Here is a 7,273-nt window from a genome sequence, read left to right as displayed (position 1 = left end):
ACGCCTTGGGAGGTACCTGCTGCAGCCGCCCGGATGCATTCGTAAGGACACTTGCCGGAAGTGCAGCCTTCGCCATCTTTATTTGGGTTGCGGGAACGGTGGGATGAGAAAGTCTGATGGGAGAAAGCGGAATTTGGGAGGGAATGCAAACGGAGAAGGTTTGCGATTGGCGGTGACGAACGAGTGTGGGACTGTAGTGCGATCTTTCGGGCAGAAAAGGCTTAAAGACCTCGTTTTTCTTGAGGCACTAGGTCAGGCTTACCTCTTCTTCTACCAAGCTGGTGCTTGCCCTGGGTGGGTCTGGGCTTGGAGAGCGAGAGCCTCCTTTGAGGAGTGCTTCTGAGAATGATCCCAGAGCCTCCGCTGGTGCAAAATTGGGGCAAGGTGTGGGGAAGTAGAGCCTAATTTCTAATCTTACATGTGTAGTTTAAGCATTGGCTCAGGCACTGTTCCTCTAAGCGATCTTGTTTGAGATGTAGGGCACTGCATGTAAACAGCCCTTTGGACTCCTGTGTCCTTGAGGTAGATCCAATCTAGTCTACCATTCAGGTCCTGAACAAACCGTTGTACTCCCCCAGTTTTTCAGCCCTTTCCTTGTGCCTATCGATTTCTAAATTAGACTCAGTCAGAGGAGTTGGATTATATAGGATGTTTGGATTTCCCAAGCCCACTACATTGAATTCCTATGGGAGGAATTTCAGATAACTATATCAATTTTGGAAATTCCACGCATATAACTGTGGAATTGCCACAGAATCAGAATTCCTTTAGACATTAGCCTTTAGGATTTAGAGGCAGGCAGCCAGTTTGGCTTCTGGATGTTGTGACTCCAAACCTTAGAATGACACACAGTTGCCGGTTCGATCTTGGGCCCTTGATATGCTTTAATGCAGATCTATCTACTTATAAGCAAGCCCACCTCAGATACTCTGCAAACAATTATCTGCAAATCCGATCAGAACTATCTGATACTGTCCTTGGACTCTAGATAAAATTGTGTACCTTACTGCCTAAACTTTACTTCCAAAGTCACCTTGACAAAGACTGAGAAGTGAGCAGAATAAGAAGGCTTGAAAACTAAATAGTTTTTAATTTAAAAACAAACCCATGTGGTGTCCACCTTTAGTCCCAGCACTTGGAGAGGCAGGTCAATGTCTGAGTTGTATTTAGGCCAGCCTGGTCTATAGAGTGAGTTCCAGGACAGCCAGAGATACACAGAGAATCTTGTCTGGAAGAATACAATTAAAAAACAAACAAACAAAATATTTTCTATGTATGGGTGTTTTGCTTGCTTATATATTTGCGAACCATGTGTATATAGTGCCCTTGGGGGCAAAAAGGCAGCACAGGATCCCCGATAGACTTTAAGCAGCCATGTGATGTGGGTGTCAGGAATAGAACCTGAGTCCTCTGAAGGAGTTGCCAGTATTTATAGCTGCTCAGCCTCCAGCCTCAGTTCTTAACTTTTTCTCTCTTTTCTTATTTATTTATTATTTTGTTTTTCGAGACAGAATATCTTTGTGTAGCCCTGGCTATCTTGGAACTCTAGACCAGGCTGAGTGCTGGTGTTAAAGGCGTGTATCACTTTGTCTGGCTAGTTCTTAACTTTTTAAATCACAGGTTCCCTATAAATCCCATGAAAGGGCCGGGCGTGATGGCACACACCTGTAATCCCAGCACTTGGGAGGCTGAGGCAGGCGGATTTCTGAGTTCGAGGCTAGCCTGGTCTACAGAGTGAGTTCCAGGACAGCCAGGGCTACACAGAGAAACCCTGTCTCAAACAAACTTTAAAAAAAAAAAAAATCAGCCAGGCGGTGGTGGCGCACGCCTGTAATCCCAGCACTCTAGGAGGCAGAGGCAGGCGGATTTCTGAGCTCGAGGCCAGCCTGGTCTACAGAGTGAGCTCCAGGACAGCCAGGGCTATACAGAGAAACCCTGTCTTGAAAAAACCAAATCCAAAAAACAAAAAACAAAAACAAAAAAAATCACATGAAAAATTAGCCCTCTCTCCGGAAAAAAAGTGTCCACACATGAACACAGAATAGTTTTACATATAATCTCAAGTGATTCACAGAGATCCTCCTCAGCTTATAAGGCTAGGAAACCAACCCAGAGAGAAGAAGTTTGCCTAAACTTACACAGTTTGGAGAATGAATTGATATTCATTTGCTTATTTTTGTTGTTGTTTGTTCTTTGAGACAAGGTCTTATATAGCCCAGGCTAGCATCAGACTTCTGATCCTTTTATTACCACCGGCTAAGCACTGGAATTACAAGTGCACACAGCTCAACTCAGCAGTTCTCTTATTGACCTCCCTCTCTTCTTTCAGACAGAATTAGGATTTTGCTGTGTAGCCCAGGCTAGCTTTGAACTTATTACTGCCCCACCTCTGAAATGTATAAAGTACATATTGTCACACCTAGTTCAAGAGTGAAATTTTCTGCCAGGCATGGTGGTGCACACCTGTAATCCCAGCACTCTGGGAGGCAGAGGCAGGCGGATTTCTGAGTTCAAAGCCAGCCTGGTCTACAGAATGAGTTCCAGGATATCCAGGGCTAGACAGAGAAACTCTGTCTCAAAAAAATAAAACAAAACAAAGATTGAAATTTTCTGATTTTTGGTTAGTATTTAATCCATGGTTTATTTTTTTAAACATCTATTTGTGCGTGGCACGTGTGGAGGTCAGACAGCAGCTCTCAGTGGTCCACGCTCTCCTTCCACAGTGCGGGTCCAAAGACTGAGCTCAGGTGGTCGGGTTTGATAGCACATCTCACCAGCTCCAACCCTTTTTAAAATATAAAATATGCTTGTGCATGCCTTCGATTCCAGCACTCAGGAGGCAGAGGCAGGTGGATCTCTGAGTTTGAGGCCAGCCTGGCATAGTGAGTTTTAGGACAGCCAGGGCTACAGAGAGAAACCCTGTCTCCAAATAAAGAAAAAGAAAAGAAATGCAGAATGCGTCACAACTGTCCTTGTCATCTTTTGGCAGGGACTATGAAAATCTCTCTGTAATGCTCCAGTTTTGGTTTATGTGCTGCCAATGACAACAATATAATGGACAGTTTCTTTTAACTTGTTCAACCTGCATTGTTAAAGTGTATATGGTAGCTCCAAGGTATCTGGAGATTTTATCAAGGAAACCTTTCACATAAATGCCATCAAATGGAACATGATTAACTGACAAGTGCATTTTAGTGGAAGTTTTTTTGTTTTCAGACAAGGTCTCACTTTGTGGGCTCTGAAGCTCCCCTGCTACTCTTCTTACATGCTGGTGGCACAGACTTGCCCCCCGCCCCCATATGCCCGTGGAGTTGTTTCACTTTTTGTTTTGTTCTGCTTTTCAAGACAGGGTTTCTTTGTGTAACCCTGGCTGTCCTAGAACTAGCTCTGTAGATCAGGCTGGCCTCAAACTCACAGAGATCTGCCAGCCTCTGCTTTCCCGGTGCTGGGATTAAAGACACTTGCCACCACTGCCTGGCAACTTTAAGACAGTTTTATTAAATATCCCAGCACATGGCAAGATTGAGGCAGAAAGATCAAGAGTTCAAGGACAGCTGCAGTTACACAGCAAGTTCAGGACCAGCCTAGGCTACAGGAGACCCTGTCGCAAAAAAAAAAAAAAAAAAAATTTTTTTTTTTTGTAGAAACTTTTACTCTGCAAAATTATGCAGGCCATTGTGTTTTCAGAATGTAATTCTTTGGCTCACCAAGCAGAACAGAACTCCTTCAGGGTTTGCTTTTCTTCCCACTTGCTCAAGAATGTTTGCAGCCTTGGTGTCTGTCAGCCGCTGTGTAGGAAGGATTGGCGAAGCAGAAGTTATTTCCATCTTTACAGTGAGAAATGGTTCCAGGGTAATGAGGGCCCTGCTCCAGAGCAAAGCTTCAAGTTTGCAATTCCTCAGCTTCTACCTTATATTGTATAGGTGACTTCAAGTCCTTTCCACCTTGGTTCATTAGAATTGAAAAAAAATCATGATGTCCATGGCTAGACAGATGTGTTCGTGTGCCTGTTCCATTTCCAAAGGTCAGGCTTGAGAACAACTGCTTACCCTATGTTGGCAGAAGCAAACCTAGATCCAAGTGAATTAACCATTTTCCCCCTCATTTTTTGGAGGTAGTTTGTATAACAGGAGAAAGTAGGTTTGCTTGTTTTATTTTAGTTTGACTTTGAGCAGGAACCTATTACTTCTGTGTCTGTGTGGGTGTGTGCACATGAATCCAGGTACTCATGGAGGCTAGCAGATCTCTGCTGGTTTTGAGCCACTCAGCACAAGTCCAGGGACCTGGACTTGGGTCCGCTGAAGGAGCAGCAGGCTCTTATCTGCCAAGCATTCCCCAATTGAAAGCATAAGTTTATGAATCAGTTTTTATCTGTCATCAGTTCTGATATTTACACCTTGTTAGTAACCTAAGATTCAACATGATAAGACATGAAATGATAATGCATGTAGAATAAATTATGCAGAAGAGCCAGAGTAAATATTACTTTTCTTCTTTGTGTCATGCCTTCTATATCATCTCAGAATATATAGGTTCAGGTCTGAATAGGGTTCCTAGATTCTTCTTTATCTTGTGATGACGTCAACTTGAGTGGATTCCCAGGGCTCGGAAAGATGATTCCTTCCCTCACTTTTTACTCATCTAGAGCACCAAAAGAAGAATTTAGAAACAATATCTGCCCTAATCCTTCTCAGCAAAGCTTCATTTACGGCTTGCTTAATAGAAAGGATTGCCTTTGGGAGAGTTATTTAGTGGTCTGTTTGACTAGGGGCTTGTGAGTGCTATTTCTAAGCCCAGAGGTGGCCTCTGGAAGTTCAGGGTGAAAGAGTCAGAGCTGAGGATAGTTAAGAGTCTCCAAAGATGGCCCTAGGGATCTTGCTTCCTGTGAGAGTCAAGAAAACACTGGGAAAGACTTATGGGACTGGGTTGCCTTGGCCTGAACCCTTTCCTGTAGGCTAATGGAACTGTGCCACAGGGGTGGGGCTGGCAAAGTGGGGCGCGTCCTCCAAGCTGCTGATCACCTGATTGCTTGTCCTGGCTTGGGGCAGAAGTCCCAATGGTTGCTCACCAGAAAGTCCGTGAAAATACCAGCAACCAGTCTTAGCTTTCCCCCACCTTTCCCTTCTCCCTTCTCTTTGTGGCGAGGTCCTCCATTGCCTGTAACCTGTGGTGGTAAGGTACAGACAATGCTGCCTCTCCTGCAGGAAACTGGGCTGCCCTACCTCACTGGCTTGAGGGAGGACCTGCTTGTTCAGCAGTTGCCTCCAGCCTGGGTCAGCGGGCTCCAGCCTGGGTTTGTGTGTGTATGTGTGTATGTATGTGTGTATGTATGTATGTATGTTCCTGGGGCCTGGGAAGCACCTGTGAAGAGGTTAGGGAGTCAGGAGAAGGATTAGGATCAGGTTGAGACTTTTTTTTTAAAAAACCCCTAGAAGATAATGTCTTTAGGCTTCAGGCCAATGTTTCATCTCAAGTTCCTTGAAATGGGGTGCATCAGGGACATTGCCGAGGGAGCCTGCACACTGGAACTTGAGCTGGGAGAGAGCTGGACCAGCCTCTGTGGCTGCTGCCCTTGGTTTCTACTTTCCCAGGGTGGGCAGGTCTTTGTGAAAATTGAGGAAGGAACCCATGAGAAGAATGGCGAGCCTTGTGCTTATGATTCATAAATGTCCAGGCCAGGGTGGAGGCCTTGTGAGGGGATGACCTTACAGTGAGAAGGACCGAGAGCAAAAGCCTGAGGCAGAGGCTGAAGGTGGGGCCTGCCCGAGGGGCTTTTTCTGAATGTGAGAAATGAATACATGGGCAGATTTTGTAACACCCCGCAGCCTGCCGTCTGCTCGCACGTGTTCCCACTCTGTGCCCTTCCCCTGGCTCACCCTGGCTTCCTCTCATCTCTCACCAAGTTCCTTTCTACTTCAGTTTTCTCATCCTTCCCCCATCCTGTCCCTTCTGTCCCGCCCCCACACCCATGTTCACCCTTCCCTGTTTCCTCTGTCTTCTTCCCTCGAGCCCTGTCCATCTCCCTTCTGCTCCCTCTGGCTGCTTGTGTGGCCCTGTCCTGTGCTTTAATGTGGTCCCATGGGAACTGGAGTCCACAGCAAAACAGGAAGGGCCTGTGAGCAGGACACTGGGAATGGGGCTGGGGATGAATGGCCAGCAGTAACCTCAACTCCTGCTTCTTACATCTGAACTAAAGCATCTGCAGAGCTCTGCAACCCACCAACCCGGCAGCCCACCAACCCGGCAGCCCACCAACCCCGCAGCCCATCAACCCGGCAGCCCACCAACCCGGCAGCCCACCAACCCCGCCGCCCACCAACCCTGCTGACTGCCAGCCCTGCTGACCGCCAGCCCTGCTGATCAACGGCCCTGCCGACCACCAGCCCTGGCTTTTTCCATCTCAGAACTTTTCCTTCAGACCTGAGAATGTTCTGGACTCAAACACAGGAAGAAAAGATCAGGGAGCCTGGGGAAAAGACCTCTGAATTCTGATCTCAGTTTGGCCTCCGTGTGGTCTTGGGCGACCTCACAAACAAGCATCAGCTACTCTTTAAACAGCCATTTACTCTCAGGGCCTCCATCCCAGAGCTGCTCTCAGGAACCAAAGAGATAATGAGAGATTTGTATATGGCAACAAAGATTCAAAAGGTTGACAGAGCACAGGTTCAAGGTTGTGGGAAGACAAACCACTAAAGAAACTGGGAGTGGAAAGGTAATTCCTGCCCATCCTTGGACATTACTGTGACACACTGTGTTGATTTTTATTCTCAGGTTGATCGTATGTGGCAAAACTATCATCATCATCATCGTCATCTTGTCGTCGTCGTTGTCATCATCGTCCCCATCTTAAAGAAAAAGAGAGGTTCAGAGACATTAACTTGCTCAGTCAAGATGGCACAGTTGGTTGGGGCAAAGTTCTGCCCAGAAGTGCTTTCCTAGCATAGGTTATAGCCCTCCTGGCCTTGTAACCCTAGGGTAGAGGTTTGAACCCAGAACCCAAAAGAGAAATGATTGTAGTTGGAATTAACTCAAGCTAACAAGTGCAGGAAAAGAAGAGAGAGACATTTGTTTGTTTACATGCTTATTTATCATTCAACAAAAAGAAACATAGTGTTTCTTCTCTAACCCAGCTGCTGATCCCCTTGGGAGATTAAATCAGTGAAGCGTGATATATTTCTTCAGGGATGAATCTCTTGTCCCAGGAAGCAAGGCAGGAAAGCTATGGCTTTAGATTCAGTAGATCTTGACACCATCCCAGATGAGGTGACCTCCT

The 7,273-nt window shown here is 46.2% G+C and overlaps 1 non-coding gene across 1 annotated transcript; it reads right to left on the bottom strand.

The window, feature by feature from the left end:
• Nucleotides 1-2,944: 2,944 nt before the first annotated feature.
• LOC127686500 (U6 spliceosomal RNA) lies at nucleotides 2,945-3,048 on the bottom strand. The gene has a single exon (XR_007978124.1). It is a non-coding gene; the product is annotated as a U6 spliceosomal RNA (small nuclear RNA).
• Between the last annotated feature and the right edge of the window lie 4,225 nt (nucleotides 3,049-7,273).

This window comes from Apodemus sylvaticus, chromosome 5 (assembly GCF_947179515.1).
Source record: "Apodemus sylvaticus chromosome 5, mApoSyl1.1, whole genome shotgun sequence".
Taxonomy (NCBI): Eukaryota; Metazoa; Chordata; class Mammalia; order Rodentia; family Muridae; genus Apodemus; species Apodemus sylvaticus.
This window is presented reverse-complemented; position numbering and strand designations above follow the sequence as displayed.